Below are 19,902 nucleotides of genomic sequence, written 5' to 3' on the forward strand. Positions count from 1 at the left end.
AAACTGATTTCTGGTGATGGAAATCATAACAGTGATTTCCTACGGGGATTGGGCACTAAGTGAAGTGATCATGAGGGAGTTCTCTGGAATGATGGAAATGTTCTTCATCTTAATTAGGCTGTTGATGATGTGTGTATGCGTTCATTAAACCTCACTGAATTATAGAGATAAACTATCTATATGCCACTGGCTTTATATTTTACCTGTGTGAACATATGTAGGTTACTTTCATTAATGAAATAAATGAGTGGGGGTAATTTACCTCAGTAGAGATTTTTATATGTTCGGCTTGGCAACATGAGTATTGCCATTCTTTTTAAACTGTTTTATAAAACATGGTGGCACCAAAATAGAACAAATTTTTACTCAGGAAGCAACTGCTTAACTAGCTATATGGATAAGAATAGATCTTTTCTTTCTTAATAATGTATCTGTAAAGACTAGAAAAAATATATAAAATACTTGAAACTTATAAATACAAGACATTAGAATTATATATAGTTGTATTTCAAGTAAACTGCTTTCCAGAGTAGCAAGTGTAACTTCTCATGAGTCTTGTTTTTTTGTTTTTTTTTTAAAAGATTTTATTTATTTATTTGACAGAGAGAGAGACACAGCGAGAGAGGGAACACAAGCAGGGGGAGCGGGAGAGGGAGAAGCAGGCTTCCTGCGGAGCAGGGAGCCTGATGTGGGACTCGATCCCAGGACCCTGGGATCATGACCTGAGCCGAAGGCAGACGCTTAACGACTGAGCCACCCATGTGCCCCATGAGTCTTGTTTTTTAAAATGTGTTTCTAGAAATTTTCTATTACTTATTTCTAAAGCGATATCAAAATTTATTTGGGCTAATGTACCAGCAGAGATAATATCACCATATATATTTATTGAATGAGGCTCTCCCTGTTGCATCCTTTTATTTGCTTGGTCTGAGTAATTTCCTTATATATTCATAGGTTAACTGAAAACAACAAGAAGAAACAAAAACACCTGCAGGATAAATTCCACCTATTCCATAAGTTCTCTATCAAACACATTTATTATTTACAAATCCAGGTTTCTATGCATATGGAGTAAATAAATGTGTTGTGTGTTTGTGCTATTGGTATAATGAGCACATATATGTTATCTATCTATCTATATATATATATAATGTGTTTATGGATAATTAGCATAAGTAACAACTAAAGTATCTCCTTAAACAATAAATGTAAAACACATAATCTTTTTTAAGGAAAAACATGAAAGAATGGTGTTTTGTCATGTTTCTAGAACAGGAGATCTGTAAAGAATGGAGTTTGGAACTTAATGTTAGGAGATCAGACTCTGTCGGCAAGGCTGTCATTTCCTCATTATGAATCTACTTGGTACTGTTACTATATACAAATCATAATTAAAAGGGCATATTTTGTACACGTAAAAAAACAACAATATAGAGGAAGTAATAGAATGTTTAGGAAAATCAGTTAATTCATCCTGAATTTTACCTAAAGAAGGTATTTGTCACCAAGAATCTGTATTTACCAGTGTGTTTTACATTAAAGATAAATAATAGGGATAAATCAGTGCCATGGTACACAATATCACAATTGTTTCAAATTTTCATTTAAACTTTATGGTGCTACGGATGGATGGCAACATGGGGTATGCTGAAAATTGCTGCTTGTGATTCTTTAACTTTAAAATGGGAATAAATTGATGTGTTTATAAAATACTTTTAAGTCATCCAGAAATCTTTGGATAAAATATGATATATCAAGTAGGGAATTTATATTTCTCATAAAAGAAGTATTTTAGTAATGATCCTATTTTTTTGCCTAAGTTTCTATGAAATAAAGGAAGTATTTGATAATTGCCCAGTAGTTTCAATACGTGTGTTTTGGAGCTAAATTACCCAAATTGACAGGGTACCCATAAATTTTACTGCATACTTGCTGTTTCCAATTCACTCTGTGTTATGTAAATACAGCCAAAGTATATAAAGTATAAAATGTGCTGCTACTACTGACTAGCCATAATTCACTTTTTGTAAGTAATTTAAATGTGACTAGAATATGGGTTATAGGATTAAAAATTAGATTCACCAATGTTATCTCCCTGGAAAGTATCTTTTATCATCTATAATTTTTTAACATCCTGTATTTCTCTGTATCACCTACTATAATTGTTCCTTAAATATTTTGGGGGTATTATTTATGTAATGCCTATACAACTTTTTAAGGATTGTATGTACCTTGTTACCAGTGTATTTCCAATATCTGACAGAGTTCCTAGCACCGAATAAGCATCAATATAAAGTATTGGATGATGGGCTGTTAACTTAATTAGCTGAGTTCTATTTATGGAACTCTATCCTATCAGATTGGGAAAGATGGGCTAGTTTGGCTCTCTGCTTTCTGCACTGTTAAGGAGGCAGTTAAAAGATGGTGGTGTAGGAAAATCCTAAACCCACCTCCTCCCACAGACACACCAAATCTGTACGTACATATGGAACAGTTACCTGTGACAAAGATCTCAACACCAGCTGAACAGCCTTTGCACAACAAAGGATAGGAGGCACATCAAGATGGTGAGAAGAGGCAGAGGCCCAGTGTCACAAAAAACCTCACCCAAGGTGCAGCGACCCATAATCAGGAGGGATCTCACAAATATAGAGCTTCTCCCTGAGGGGCCAAGGGTTTGTGCCCCGCGTCAGGCACCCCAGCCCCTGGGACCTGTCCCAGAGAGACAAGCCCCCCAGATGTCTGGTTTTCAAAACCACTGAGGCTTACCCACAGGGCTGTAGGGAACTAAGTTTCTGCTCTCAAAGCATTTTCACCCAGGTTCACCCTGGGGCCTCGCACAAAAGCAGTGGTTTGAAAGTGCTTTTGAGGAGATTTGTTTACTAATCTTAAAGCATCTCGCAGAGGGACAGGGGCCTGTTGGGGCTCTCTCCTGGACGGAGGTACTGACAGCTGCCATTTTTGCGCTCTTCCCCTACCTTGCTAGCGCCGGCAAGTGCTGCAGCCACAGGACTCGCCCACTGCCCCGCTAAAGCTATTCTCCTTCTGCTTTGCGAAAGCTGGTGGGCACGTGCGGTCTACACCGGAGACGCCCTTTTTCACCCGACTCTTGTTGCAAGGGGCAGGGCTTGCATTTCTGGGCCCCAAGGAACTGAAACAACCAGAGACAGTCCTTGTCAGCATACCACCCACAGGGCACTGAATAATTCAGATAGCAGACTGAAATGTACCCCCATCTTCCTGTGAAAAAGGCTTATTTATTCGTCCTGGAGCTTCAGACTGAGGGACATGCTTCAAGTTTGCCACTCATCTAGAGGCTTCTAAAGTTCTCTCAGGGAACATAGGCTGGGGGATGCCAACTTTGGGCTTTCCTTTGGGCTCACTAATGCTCATCAGTACTGCCCGGGAAGGAGGTTACACCCTCATGTAGAGCCCCAGTTTTTACACCTGTCACATAGAGGACACCTGCAGATTGCCTGGTCTGGAGGCGAGTAGTGTTTATGATTTACAGTTCCACAGGATGGAATACACACACACACACACACACACACACACACACTTTGATAGCTGCTGCTCAAGGGTCTGACTTCCAGTTAGCCTGAAACTAGGTGTTGTCTGAGATTCCTCCCTGACACTGACAGGTTTTGGCACACCCTCAACTGGGACCTATCAAGAATAAATTGACCTGCTTAAGCAATCACAGAGGTTCAAGACATGGTGGTTGATTTGTGGATGTTGAACCATCCTTTCTCATGGACTGGAAGAACTAATATTGTTAAAATGTCCAAAGTACCCAAAGCAATACAGAATCAATGCAATCCCTCTCAAATTCCAAAGGCATTTTTCATGGAAATAGAAAAAATAATCTTAAAATTTGTGTGGAACCACAAAAGACTCTGGAATTGCCAACAAATCTTGTGAAAGAAAAACAAAATTGGAGGAATCATGTTCCCTGACTTCATACTCTACAAAACTATATAATCAAAACAGTATGGTATTGGCATAAAAATAGACACGTAGATTAATGGAACAGAATAGAGAGCTCAGAAATAAGCCATATATATGTGGTCAGTAATTTATGATAAAGGAGCCAAGAATATACAATAGGGAAAGGACATTCTCTTTAATAAATAGTGCTAGAAAAACTAGACAGCTGTATGCAAAAGAATGAAACTAGAACAGTGTCTTAAATCATACACAAAAACTAATTCAAAATGTTGGCTAACTGTACATAATAATAAAAAAAATTAACTCAAAATGGATTAAAGACCTGAACGTAAGACCTGAAACCATAAGACTTCTAGAAGAAAACATAGGCAGTCGCTCCTTGACATTGGTCTTGGTGATTTTTTCGGATCTGACTCCAAAAGCAGAGGCAACAAAAGCAAAAATATACAACTGAGACTACCTCAAACTAAAATGCTTCTGCACAGCAAAGTAAACCATCAACAAAATGAAAAGGCAACCTACCAAATGAGAGAAAATATTTGCAAATTGTATATCCAACAAGGGATTAATACTCAAAATATATATGGAACTTACTAAACTCAATAGCAAAAAAAAAAATCCAATTAAAAAATGGGCAGAAGATCTGCATAGGCATTTTTTCAAAGAAGACATACAGGTAGACAACAGGCACATGAAAAGATGCTCAACATCACTAATCACCAGGGAAATGCAAATCAAAGCATAAATGAGATATCATCTTACATCTGCTAGAATGGATATCATCAAAAGGATTAGAAATAACAAGTGTTGGCAAGGGTGGAGAATAGGGAACCCTCATGCACTGTGGGTGGGAAAACAGTATGGAAGTTTCTGAATTAAAAATAGAACTACTATATGATCCATCAATTCTGCTTCTGGGTATTTATCTGAAGACAATAAAAGCACTAATTCGGAAAGATATATGTTCATTGCAGCATTATTTATAATAGCCAAGATATAGAAAAAATTTAAGTGTCCACTGATGGATGTATGGATAAAGAAGATGTGAGAAACACACACACACACACAATGGAATACTATTCAGCCATAAAATAAATGAAATCTTTTCATTTGTCAACATGGATGGGCTTTGAGGGCATTATACTAAATGAAATAAGTCAGACAGAAAAAGACAAACACTGTATGATTTCACTTATATATGGGATCTAAAAACAAACAAAAATGAACAAACAAAAAAATAAAACTCATAATTGCAGAAGACAGATTGTTTGTTGCCATAGGGGAGGAAGGTTGTGTGGTGGGCAAAATGGGTGTAGGAGGTGAAGAGGTACAAACTTCCAGTTATAAAATAAATAGTCATGAGGATGTAATGAACAGCATGATGACTATGGTCAAATAATATTATATATTTGAAAGTTGCTGAGAGAGTAAATCTTAAAAGTTCTCATCATAAGGAAAAAATTATGACTTATGTGATAGATGATAACAGACTTACTGTAGTGTTCATTTCATAGTGTATACAAATATTAAATCTTTAGATTGTGCAACTGAAACTAATATATGTCAGTTATATCACATTTTTAAAAAGTTTTAAGGAACAAAGAGTATATGATAATTGGAATGATCAATATTATCTTTAATAATAGTTTATAATTTAAAAGCTTGTAAAATGATGGGAAAGACCTATTTTAAGGTAGAGCTATCTTGAGGAAAGGGCAATTATTAGGTATTTGGAGCAAAATAGATACAGAAATGCAGCCCAAACCATGACTTAATGGCCAGAGATTACATCCAAACACAAATGTAGTGAATTCATTACATTTTCAGGTAGTCATCTTTTGGAATTGAGGAGTTCTAATCCTGAGAATTCTATCAGACAGAGAAGGTTGTAGTAGAAAACTCTAAAAATGATGTGGGAAGGAGAGAAAGGAGGACCTGTGTAAGTAGCAGAATGAAGCAAAGGACTACAGTGGATGAGGTAGGATAGGGATGTGAAAATATCCTAAGTTCCAGGTAGTAAGATTGTATGGCACTGTGTTTAAAGTGTTGTTTTCTCACATTGTATGTTTGCACTTGTAGACTTTTTTTTCCTTTTATATTTTCATACTTTATCCTTCATGCTGGATAATGGAACATTTGTAAAATACTTGGATTCAAGAAGGGAAAGGACAGTCTACTAATACCTGGGTGTTCATTATTCACTGTTGCAGTCAAGCTCATTTGGGGGCAAAGTAAAGTGATGTTTGAGGTGATGAGCAGGTATTACTCCATTTTCTATGCTAGGTCTTGAAGTCCCCACTCCTTATATAAGATAATCTCACATAATCCTTGCCATATAAGTACTCCTAAAAGGGGGGCAGCTGGGTTTTCTTAAATCGGTTGCCACTATTCTCTGTTCTCATTTTCCTTTTACTGTAGGCAGCTGTCTCTAGATGCTATGCTTTCAGTGAAATGAAGTCCCCCATCCCACTTTGACCTCCTGGTTCTGGTTCTGAAGACCATTGGTCTTCTAATAATTATCTGAAGATTGGTTGGAACAGTTCAGTCTCTCACTCAACTGACCACATTTAGAGTATTTTATAGTTAGGTGCCTCCCACAGGCATAACAACTGGGGTTTCAAAATTATCATGTATCTAGGTCTGGAAAACCTTCAAGTTCTGGCTGTCAAATCCCTTGCCCCTCGTACTCTGTCTTGTCTTTTTCCTATTGTCAATTAATTCATCATGTTGGATCCCACTTCTATTTAGATTGTATACATTTTACATATTAAAAAAGATATATGTTTTAGTCTTCTTTCAAATGCTCATATTCATATACCACATGATACATTCATCTTACCTCAACAGTTTCATTTTAATAATTGAGGTACTCTTATTTTTCCTGTCAATTTCAAAAATATTTGGGTGTCTATGTGGAATATTATCTATGTCTTGTCAGTTGCTTAGCTTTGAGTGTGAACAGGACAATAGTCACTGAATCCTGCAGAGCGTTTGACTCTGTGTTATTGAGGATTTCTTCAAATCTTATTTATTTGTTTTTATATTCTCTTCAATATTCCATTATGTTAAGGGAGGAGTCTGCTACCTGTGTAGTTATGAATACCCAATGTTTAGCTCAGTTAGTTTACTAAATTTAAAGGTTCAGAAACTATAGCCTAAATGTACCACCATAGTTAATTATGATTCATAATTGTCTAAATTAACTTCACCTCACATTATTTTAAAAATCTATAAAAATGGTTACTCTTTCTATAAGAAAATTAATTATTCATAAGGGAGCTTTTCATGACAAAGCTTTTTTGTCATCAGTATATTTTTAATAATCTATTGATATTTATTTTCTATTAATAATTTAGTACTATGTCTCTATTAAAATCCAAATGAAAAAAATAAAAAAAACCAAATGAATTATTATTTTTAATCCAGCAGAGCTAGCAGCTACTTTCTTTTATAGTCAATGTTTATTAAAAATCAGGCTTTTCTCATTGTTGTGGTTAAATCAGATGTGGGTCCAAAAATTCTAACAGTCTTGCTTATGAAGAGCCTCTGCACCTGGGTTTAGTTGCCAAGGAAAGAAGTTATGGCTGGATAAGATCATCGGCCTGGCTACAGTGAGGTCCTTTGGAGCATCAAAACTACTCATATACAAGCGTGTACACACACACATACATATGTTTGTTTATATATTCACCTGTTCATGTATATCTGAGATGTTTTTAGTTTCTGGCTATTGAGGATAAAGAACATTTTATGGTTTTGTTTCTCTTGGGTGGAATTACTGGGTTGTATGTATAAATTTATAAGAAACAAATTGTTGTCCAAAGGCTTATAATAATGTCATCCACACCAAGAATGTGTAAGAGTTCCAGTTACTTCTCCATCCTTGTCAGCATTGGATAGTATCAGTCATTTTAGCATTTTTTTTTATCGTGGTATGTTTGTAGCAGTATCAAACTGTGATTTTAATCTGCATTCCATTCATGATTAATGATGCTGAGTATCTTTTCATATGCTTGATAGGTAGCTTATATCATTGAGTTAATTATTCTTACAATCCTTGGTCAATGTCAAGTCTCTCTATATTCTTTCTATTATTTGATATTACCCTTCATTTATAATCTCCATTCCCCTTTTCCTCCTAAAAGTAAAATGTCTATATGTAAATACACAATTTTTATATATCCAAAGTGCATGTCTTTCCTTCATTTATTTATTCCATTCCATTACCTTATTGGACTTGTTATAGTCTCCAGAACAATGTTAAATAGAAGCTGTTAGTGGATATCTTTGTCTTTTTCTCGATATTAGAGGGAAAGCATGTAGTCTTTAACCATTAAGGATGATGTTAACTGTGGTTTTTTGTTTCTTTGTTTTTATATTTTTTTCCAAAATGATCTTTATCAGATTGAAGATGTTTTTCACTCTTCCTACTGTTCTTACTTTTATTTTTTAATCATAAATAGGTGCTGCATTTTACTTAATATGTTTCTTCTGAATGTATTACGATGACCATATTGATTTTATCCTCTGTGAATTTGGAAAACAGATGAACATAGGGGAAGGGGAGGAAAAATAAAATAAGATAAAAACAGAGAGGGAGGCAAACCAGAAGAGACTCTTAAGTATAGCATCCAAACTGAGGGTTGCTGAAGGGGAGGTGGTTGGGAGATGGAGTAACGGGGTGATGGGCATTAAGGAGGGTACTTGATGTAATGAGCACTGGGTATTATATGCAATTGATGAATCACTAAATTCTACCCCTGAAACTAATAATACACTATATGTTAACTAAATTGAATTTAAATAAAAAATTTAAAAAAAATTTCAAAAACCAAATTTTTTAGATGTTGATGTCACTGCTTCTCCCAACAGACATAATATAATAGTATAATTAGTCCATATCAAGCTAGATACAATATAAAGACAATTTAGTGTAACAAAAACTTACCAAAAAATAGATCTTAAAAATAATCAAAGAGAAAGAAGAAATTATATGTGGAAAGGGAAAAAATTACATGTGTGGAATTCACACAGAACATATTTTAACAATAAATATGTAAAGAAAACAGAATGGAATAATAGCTTCAAAATACTTAGAGAAAATTATTGATGTGGAGAACAAAGGCAAAAGAGTTAGAAAAAAATGAAATTTCCTTACAACTTACAGCCCGTTGATGAGTCCTTGAGACAGGCAGAGTGACCTTCCTCTAGGAACTCAACTGCCTCGATGTTAATACTTTGCTAAGGGCAAAAGTCAACCTTAGCTTTACATTAGCCCGACCTCTAGGATCCTGTAAGTCTCCTTTAACATATAAAAATTCTTTTGGAAAATTCCTTTATCTTAATTCCCCCCCAAGATAGATGTTAGCAATCGTCCTCCAAGCACATGGACGACTGATATACATCTGAAGAGTCTCATGACTCAGGTTTTACTGGACAGTAGTAAATGACCTTTTCCCAAAAACAGCTAGCCCCTCAAGGTCCTGGAAACCTTGCTTCCAAATTCCTTAGAGACATATGCTATCCCTAACCCCCTCCCAACTTGAAAGTGTACATATATAATCAGCCACTCCTCACAACCCCAGTGCTGCTCTTTCTTCCCACAGGCCCTGTCCCCATGCTTTAATAAAGCCACCTTTTTGCACTGAAGATATCTCAAGAATTCTTTCTTGACTGTTTGCTCTTGAACCCCAACATTTTCACATCAAAAATCACTGCAGATTTACCCTTTATAGGCAAGAAAATATTGTTTATGGTCAAGAGGGTAAAATGCAAACTAAAAACTAAAAAAATAATTCTACAGCATATCCTCAGGGAAGAGGAAAATGCAAAATGATACCTAAAATAATCTGAGATGCAAGCTAAATGGTAAGAAAAAACTATAAAAATGGATTAAATATCCAACAGCTGTAAAACACTATCATAATTATGTCTAACTTTGAAGTAAAAAAGAAAACGAGATGAACTTAACACAGGATAAGAATACGCATAGTTCACAGGACCATTAAAGATTATTGTATTTTTCAGGAGGCGGGAAATGATAGTAATTATCTTTGAACCTGGCTGAATATGCATTTTAAAATTTCAACAACACAATTGATAGAAATAGGGTATATAACTTTCAAGCTAGTAGAGAAAAAGTGGAATAATCAATCAATTCAAAATATGCAGAAAAGGAGAAAAAAATAAAAGTATAAAGTTTAGAAAAAATGTAAAAAGAAAGAAGGTATATAGGAAGTATAAATTAAATTACATTAATAAATCTATATTTAACAGCAGTTATTTTTTTTAAAGATTTTATTTATTTATTTATTTGACAGAGAGAGAACATGAGCAGGGGAGCAGGGGAGCAGGGGAAGCGGCAGGCAGAGGGAGAGGGAGAAGCAGACTCCCCGCCGAGCAGGGAGTCCCATGCGGAACTTGATCCCAGGACCCTAGGATCACAACCTGAGCCAAAGGCAGATGCCCAATGACTGAGCCAATGAGGCACCCCTAACTGTAGCTTTTTAATAATTTAAAACACAAGAAATTTATTTAAATTAGCCATATTTTAAGAGAGGGACCATAAAAATGAAGACAAATACAAAGACAGTAAAAAAAAAAAGTTATAAAAAAAATACCAAATATATCAAAGCAATTCAGCATTTTTAGGGTGAAGATGAAGAAATCGAAAGAGCAACAAAAAACAAACAAACAAAAATAGGGTTTCTACTATAATGGTAAAAAATAGATTTAACAAATTTAAGATATGTTCGAGTCACTGTATGCTTCTTTTAACTCTTGCATAGACAGTATTACATAGAATATATCCACAGAATCCCACTTATTTTTTCCCCTAAAAATAGATACCTAGATTTTCCTATATGTAATTTCTGCCCCCATGAAAATGAGTATATTCATGTTCCTGTATACACCAATGAGAGATATTATCTGGTGGCAAATGCCCAGTAATGGATTTCTGGAACATTAATATATGCTCCCTAACTAACTTCACCAACTTCTGCAACATTTTTTCCAATTTACAGCTCTGCCTGTATCCCAGGTCTCTAACCTTGGTATCTTTTACTTTGCCAACGAGATCATCTTAAATATTGCCTTGTTATTGTATTAATCTGAATTTCCATTAGTGTGAATTTATTGGTTTAGTTTTAATTTAACCTGAATTTTCTAGCTTAATTTCTCAGCATATTCATATTCTTTGCTTAATTTCATTTTTCCTGTCTCCTTAGTTGTTTTGCAAAAGTTCCTCCTAAATTCCTGATGCTAATCCCTTGTCAGTTGTAGATGTTGTAAATATCAAAGTCCAGGCTGTCACCCCATCTGTTAACTTTGTTTATGTGCTTCACTGAAGGGAAATCCATGAATCTTAATATTTATATTGTGTATCTTAATTTGAAAATTTTAGAATATTTTATCCACTCTAAAGTTAACAAATGTATAGTCACAATATAAAGAGAAAGAATAGATTTTCTTTCATTTCATCCCTCTGAGTCAGCATCCATAGCTTTATAAAGGCAACATTTTTGCATCTTTAATTGCTGCAGGTATTGTTTTCATACAAATCACTCAAGAAATCCCATAATCAGGTGTCACCCCAAAGCTCAGAAGGCCTTGCTCTATGCTATAATTTTAATGTTTAATCCTAGTTAATATTAACTTGGTTAAAATGGGGTGCTGTTAATGGAATGTCCAATGGAAATGCTATCTTTGGTGGCTAAGTGGAGTTTATCTGTGAAGGTAGTGTACACATAAATCAATGCCATCGACATGAAAAAAGAGAATAACAAAATTTGCTGACTTCAGTTGTCATATATATGCAGATGACATTGAAGTTTATATTGCCATTAACCTAGGAATAGAAGGGAAAAACTTCTGTGCATAAATAAGTTCATCACGGAGGCTTTATTTAAATAAATGGGAAAATCTAGAAAAGAATTACAGAAGCTCTTGAACCCAATGTTTCCAAGATCCGTAAAGAATTAGGTAATGATTGGAAAGGGAACCTGTGAGCAGCCTGAAGTTTGTGTGCGTGTGTTTGTGTGTATGTGTGCACATGCATGTGTGTGAATGAATGTTGCTGCACTTTATAAATTTGAAAAATAACATGGGGTGAATTGGTTAAAATAAAAAGGTAACTATATAAAATAAATAAACATAAATTTTTATCAACCATTAAGATCACTTGTCTATTATAGGTACTATCTCTCTAATACATTTTCACTATAAATTAGCGGATCCAAGGTTCTTCCTGTGGGTATAGTTAGTGAAAGCTTTATGCCATACAAAATCAAGGCTGTATTACCACCCTTCAAAAGGACAGTTTCCTTGGGGCCCCTGGGTGGCTTAGTTGGTTAAGTGTCTGACTCTTGATTTAGGCTGAGGTCATGATCTCAGGGTCGTGAGATCAAGCCCCGTGTTAGGTTCCATGCTCAGCGCAGAGTCTGCTTGAGATTTTCTCTCTCTCCCTCTCCCCCTCCATCTCCCCCACTCACTCATATTCTGTCTCTCTCAAATAAATAAAATCTTTTTTTTTTAAAAGGACAGTCTCCATATAATATTTAGTTTCATAGTCTTTTAGTACATAACTTTCCTTTAGCAAAGATCTAGATTTAACCACAAGGTCATTCCAATAAACTTGAAGCAGAAGGTTACAAATTCTCTTACACCTTGTTTCAAGCCGCGCATAAGAAAACGATACAGTCCATTTACAGAACATGTCTGTCACTACAAGGATTCCTCCTATTATCCTTTTATGACAACACCGTTTGCCTCCCCACTCCCCCCACCTTCTGCCCTCTGGCAACTAGTAATCTGTTCACCATTTCTTTGATTTTGAAGAATGTTATATAAATGGAATCATGTAGGGGCGCCTGGGTGGCTCAGTTGGTTAAGCGACTGCCTTCGGCTCAGGTCATGATCCTGGAGTCCCGGATCGAGTCCTGCATCGGGCTCCCTGCTCGGCAGGGAGTCTGCTTCTCCCTCTGACCCTCCTCCCTCTCATGCTCTCTGTCTCTCATTCTCTCTGTCTCAAATAAATAAATAAAATCTTTAAAAAAAAAAATAAATAAAAAAAATAAATAAATAAATGGAATCATGTAAAAAAAAATGAATCAAAGTTTGAGCTAATTATACCATCACAGGATGGGCCATATTCTTTTCTTAGTGTAATTAACATACCATATCATATTAGTTTCATGTGTACAACATATTGTTTTGAAAGTTCTCTACACAGGAAGTGTAGTCACCATTTGTCACCATACAACATTATTGTAATATTATTGACTATATTCCCTATGCTCTACTTTTCATCTTTGTGACTTATTTATTATATAAATGGGAGTTTTTACTTCTTAATCCTCTTTATCTATTTTGCCCATTCCCCTATCCACCTCTTCTTTGGCAACCACCAGTTTGTTCCTTGTAATTAAGAGTCCATTCTTTGTTTCATCATTTGTTTGTTTCTTAGATTTCACATATAAGCAAAGTCATATATTTGTCTTTCTGTTTCTGACTTACTTCACTTACCATGATATTCTCTAGGTCCATGCATGCTGTCACAAATGGCAAGATCTCATTCTTTTTTAATGACTGAGAAAGATTCCACATTTTCTTTATCCATTCATCTCTTGATGGGCTCTTAGGTTGCTTTCATATCTTGGCTGTTATAAATAATGCTGCAGTAAACATACGGGTGCATATATCTTTTCAAATTAATGTTTTTGTTTTCTTTGTGGAGGCATATTTTTTTTAAGAGGACAATAAAAAATGATCCTGTTCCTTTTCATGTCTTTAATTAGAATGATTTTGTTGTTCTAGCTGCATCAGATCTCTTCATTGCCTTTACAAATGTGCATCATTTTCTTCACATCTCTGTGGGAATTCCACAACACATTTAGAGATGGAAATGTTGTCTATTACTTTCTAACTTTGGATGAGCAGTAATTTGAGCAACTGAATCTTCATCTTCATCCTTTGATTATTTTTTTGTTTAGGCACAAACACATAAGCATGTGCATACACAAACATTAAGTTAGCCAAGAGAAAGTGAAATAATAAAGCAGTCAAAAGAAACAAATAGTGTAGCAGCTATGGTGAAATGCTGAGGGCAAGGAGAAATGCATTTGAATCTTGGTGAAATCATAAAGATTTTTCTTCCGCGCTTACAAAAATGTAGCAAAAAATTAAAAGAGGTGTTGCTAAAACGTAATTTTTAAATCTTACTATCCCCATTTGTGAGCATTCAGAATGAGAACAAAACAACAAAAAATCCCTTAAAGTTTTAACTTTTAACCTAGTATAACATTCAGGCATAAGGGGTGGGAAGTGGAGGTAGGAGAGAGGTTTGTATCTCTAATGTGAGGTCTAGTTCGTATCTTTTCAATTCTATCCTTGTAATCAATAAATCGCTGGGCTTGGTGATAATGCATGCATATGGAAAAGGGCTGATTTATTTTCATGAAGAGTATTAATGGGTTGCAAGAGAGAAAAAGTAATTAACTATAACTTCCAGCCTTGTAATAACCATAAACTTATTAAACCTCTCCACAGTAATATTTAGAGAATACTGAGGCAGTATGTCTTTGAAGATCAAGTTGTGCTGGACTTGCATGCAAATATTTAAGAAGTTAATTAAAATACGAATTATTTTTGAACTCTGATTCTGGTTATATTGTAAGAGTACATTCTAATTATTAATGAAGCATCCAAATTTTCTTCTTTTATCCTAATTAGAATTTCTGGTTATGTCTGTTTGAGGGCATCAAAATTCAGTCCTACTACTAGACTCATTGGTATGAATTGCAAAGTTGGAGAAAAAGTTTATTTTAGTACTTTCATTTTTTTTCTAATAATAAAACTAACAAATTTACCCTTTATTCTGAGTGTCCTATTTTTATGTTGAAAATGAAATCTGACATTTTTAATGTCAAATAAATGCACTTCCATATTTTTGCCCATTTTCAGGATATTAAGAAGCAGATGGACCTCAAGCCTATAACCACAACAGGATAATTAGTGATTCTAAGCTATTTCATTTGATTACCTTACAGCTCATTATATTAAATTTTTATGTGTTAGTAGCTGTATCACTATTGTAATAAAATTAGGCATTTTACAGATCATCCTGAAATATCAATACAGATGCATGTACATATAAGTTAAAATACTTTGCTTCTTTGATATGTATCAGTATAACACTTCAAGTATGACTATAGGACCTAAGATACTTATCATTCTACATGCATCTAGTCCACATTTTAGAAAGAAATGATCTATACTAACAAATATTTGTAGGGAAGTCAATAATTAGCATCTGAAATATTTATATTTTTATTTATGTAGTGATTTCATTTACTAATGTTTATTTTTTATCATAGTTAAATTTTAACAAATTAATTATCTATGGAACAGTATTTGCATTTATGCCTAAATATAGGCAAGTAGCATAACAGCAAATTCATGTCTTTTGTAAACATTTTTCATTGAAGACATTTGTTGTACATTTGTACAAAATGAAATATTCTCAAAAGAAAACAAAAATTAACGGAATGGGTTGTATGTTAATAGTCTTAAGCTAGAACAATATCTTTTACATCTTATCTTGTTGTAAACTTTTAGTGAACATTCAGAATTGAATTAACACTTGGGAAAAAAGTTATCATTAAAAGAGGTCACCAGATATCTACTGAGTAAGAAATGCCTGAATTCTCCAACATTAGTGATTGTGTGGTGTCAATTTGATCACCCAACATCATTTGAGAACTCTCCATGAGCCATTATTATGCTTGATTCTGAAGATTTAAAAATAAATGAGATGTTCACTGCCCTTGAGACTTCTTTCCTAGACATGGAAAGAAGGAATAAGGGGGAAAAGGAAGAACTTCATCATTTCTAATATGGTATGAGTTAGTAGATTTTTCTTTTTTGTAAAGGACAAAATTCACATTGTCAAACTAATAATAGTTAGCCAACCATGTTATTTCACATATAAGAAAATTGATGCTCAGAGACTAATTTTTTTCAAGTTTGTATAGCTTGCTATTTGTAGGTCCAGAATGAAAATCTCTGTCTTCTATAGACCTAAGAATCTCAAGCAAATGTATAATTATAGATGCTAGGAAAAGATATCTAGATATGGAAAAACTTGTCCCTTTTTCAGCTGCTTTGACTTTTGAGTCTGCAATTAGTGTCTAAATGTGCTCTACTTTAACCCTTTCATCCTTTTGCTTGATGTTGGTTAAATATACTCTGACTAGATTAAACTCTGTTGTAAACAACCCTGATTTCTTCCTTCTTTATATTTTTTTATAGATTTATTTATTTATTTTAGAGAGAGGGACAGAGAGAGAGAGTGAGTGGGGGGAGTGACAGAGAGAGAGAACCTCTAGCAGAGTGTCTGCCGAGTGTGGAGCCTGACATGGAGCTCAGTTCCAGGACCTTGAGATCATGACCTGAGCCAAAACCAAGAGTCGGACGCCCAACTGACTGAGCCACCCAGGCACCCCTTTATCTTTTATTAGAGGTGTTTTTTTTTCCAGTGCATTCTCAAACTTTATTGAGCATATAAATTACCTGGGGTTTTAGTAAAATAAAGATTAAAATTTAGTAGGTCTGGGAAGTGACCTGAAATTTTGTGATTTTGATAAATTCTTCAGTGATATTGATGCTTCTCATCTGAACATCATTCTTTACTGAGTAGCAAGGCTTTGAAAGAGCAAAATGATAGTTATTGCTTTACTTTAAAGTGGTCCTTCCACTCCTTTGAGATTTGGAGTAGTCCACCTTGAGGGAGGCTGCCTCAAAGCAGTTAGGTGGATAATGAAGGCTTATGCATAGCTGTAATAAAGAGCCTTACCTGTATATAGCACAAACTGAGAACAAAATCAGCCATTGGACTTCCATGATTCCCTTTTCTCAGTGACTGTTAGGTTTTTGGCACACATCTAAAATTACACAGCCAAGAAAAAGAACATTTTCCAAACACCATTTCTGATGTTCTGGATTGACTTTACATGAATAAACCCTAGGATTATGCCTTTGACTAATTATGCAGCAGCAGCTAGGATTTATTCAGTCAATAAGCATTCATTAAGCTCAACTACTTGGGATGCATTGCCCTTATTGCTGCATAAGCAAAAAGAAACAAACAGTGGTGTCACTATCTCCAGCATGCCACAATGCAATACACTCTGCTAATTTGACAATGACCTAGGAATTTTATATTTATCTCCATATTTGGTAGCAAAATAATGTCATTTACATATTTTCTTTATTGTTGCAATGGTATTATATGACTGAGGTAATGGTGGTGGTATGAATATAAATCTTACAACATGTTCTTCCCACCCCCCTGCCAAAAAAAAGAGAAGAGAAAGAAAGAAAAATAAAACTATAAATATCCATGCTCTTAGGATAAATATAAGAGGCCATCTTCAATTCAACTTTCCTGTAAGTGAAAAAATAAATAGCACATTCCACCAAGGTATTGGCCATGCTCCATCACATGTATTTATGGAGAATAAGAACAATTTGAGAAAGAGATCAACATTTTCAGAATACTCAGATGTAATTGTGAACAAAGATAAATAGCAAAACTGTTTCTACCAAGGTTACATGAAAGGGTTAAATATGCAAGAGCTCAAAAAAATATGCAAGAGCTCAAGGAGCTGTGTACCTATGAGCCCTTCCTGAGGAATCTATTAGAAGATGAATTTCATCCAACCAAGAGACAGTAGGGGCAATGACAACAAAAGGAGTGACGGTAGACATTTTATATACTTAATTCTAGATTGAAGACTAAAAGGAATGTATGGATGAGGGTGGAATAAAATACGTTATATGATGTATGTAATTTGTGTCTGACAATATACTGCAACCAAAAAAATGAAACAGGGGAAGAGAAAATTAGCATATGTTTATTGATGTTGGTACTAGCATTAGATACACCATTTAAGCATTCCATTATAGTGCTCACTTCAGCAGCACATATACTAAAATTGAAACGATACAGGGAAGATTAGCATGGCCCCTGTGCAAGGATGACATGCAAATTCGTGAAGTGTTCCATATTAAAAAGATAGTATACCATTATAAGTCAACAAAAAAGTTAGTAAAAGGTTAAATAAGAAAACAGGGTAATGTTTTCATACAAAGGTAACCAATAGAACAAAAGTACAAATCTGCCTAAGCATCAAGACAAATTTAGTGAATAAAAAAACAAAGAAACATATTACCTAAATAAGTATCAAATGTAATGAAATGCATGTAACAGCTATATCAAACTAATATAATAATTGAGACAAATATATCACACCAATAAATGTGACTAGATCTAATTCATCTATTAAAAACATTTTCATTTGCTTCACAAAGAAATGACTATATAGCTTATAATATCCACATTTAAAATTTTTTTCCCAAAAAGCTAAAAATGAAAAAATGCACAAATGTATATCAAACAAATCGTAGCCATAACAAACCAAGAGTAGTTATATTGATATCAAAGTGGATACAAAGCTAAAACCATTAAACATGAAAATATGGACATGATCTATGGGCATAAGCCAAAATTTATAATGAAAATATAAAAATTATAAATAATAGTGAATCAAATAATGCAATAACAATCTTTATAAAGTAAAACTTAAAAATGATGCAGGAGAACATAGAAAGTCACTAATAACTGGAGAACCAAAAACCTTTTATCAGAATAAATAAATTGACACTGAAATGTACATGGAAAAATAAACATGCAAAGATGGACATAAAACCAATTTTAAAAAAGAAAATCTTTGGAAAAGAATAAACCTAAAAAGGATTAAAATACAGACCCTTCATAATTAAAACAGCATGGTTTTGATGCATGAATAGACATGCTAACCAGGGAAATAGATGTCCAGAATTACACTAAAAAATATGAAAGTTTAGTATGAGATAAGGATAGCATCTCATTTCTTTTGGGAAGCAAAGGCTTTTTAAATAACATTATTGGAATAATTGGCTAGCCATTGACGAAGGATAAAATTAGATCCAAATCTCACACCATTATACAAGGATAAACATCAAAGAGTTCAAGGCTGTAAATACAAAAACATAAAACCATATAAGCCTTAGAAGAAAAAATAGGTGAAGTCCTCCTTAGTTTGACTGTGTGGAAATGCTTTCTAACTATTAATAAAAATGTAGATGCATAAAAGAAAAGATTGACAAATTTTACTTAATAGAAATAAAATCCATGCCAAAAATGCCATAAAAAATAAGAGAAAATAGATACTAAGAGAATGAAAAAAAAAAAAAAGCTGCAAATTGGAAGGAAATATTTGCAGATAACATATCTGAAAAAGGCTTTTTTCCAGAATATATAAAGAACTCTCAAAAATCAATAGTAAGAAAACAAATGACCCAATTAAAAAAAAAATCAAAAGCTTGAGGTACTTCATCAAATAGTATATACAGAAAGCAATTAGGCATATGAAACAAGTTCAATAATATTCTGAGGTATTAGGGAAACACAAATTAAAACCATAATGAGTTATCATTCCACACCTATTAGAATGGTTAACATGAAAAATGCTAATAATACCCAGTGTGGGTGAGGATGCAGAGCAAATGGGCCTTGCATAAATTGGTGGTGGGTATGCAAAATGGTACAGCTACTTTGGACAATGTTGTGGCAGTTTTTTATATAGCTAAACTTATACTAATTCTATTTCTCAGAAATTCTACTCATATGTATTTGCTCTAGAAAAATGAAAACCTAGGGCGCCTGGGTGGCTCAGTTGGTTAAGCGACTGCCTTCGGCTCAGGTCATGATCCTGGAGTCCCGGGATCGAGTCCCGCATCGGGCTCCCTGCTCGGCAGGGAGTCTGCTTCTCCCTCTGACCCTCCTCCCTCTCATGCTCTCTGTATCTCATTCTCTCTGTCTCAAATAAATAAATAAAATCTTTAAAAAAAAAA

At 34.4% G+C, this 19,902-nt stretch overlaps 1 non-coding gene across 1 annotated transcript; it reads left to right on the forward strand.

The window, feature by feature from the left end:
• Positions 1-17,912: 17,912 nt before the first annotated feature.
• LOC115942760 (U6 spliceosomal RNA) lies at positions 17,913-18,019 on the forward strand. The gene has a single exon (XR_004077339.2). It is a non-coding gene; the product is annotated as a U6 spliceosomal RNA (small nuclear RNA).
• The last annotated feature ends 1,883 nt before the right edge of the window (positions 18,020-19,902 follow it).

This window comes from Leptonychotes weddellii, chromosome 7 (genome assembly GCF_054177405.1).
Source record: "Leptonychotes weddellii isolate Sample4059 chromosome 7, ASM5417740v2, whole genome shotgun sequence".
Classification (NCBI taxonomy): Eukaryota; Metazoa; Chordata; class Mammalia; order Carnivora; family Phocidae; genus Leptonychotes; species Leptonychotes weddellii.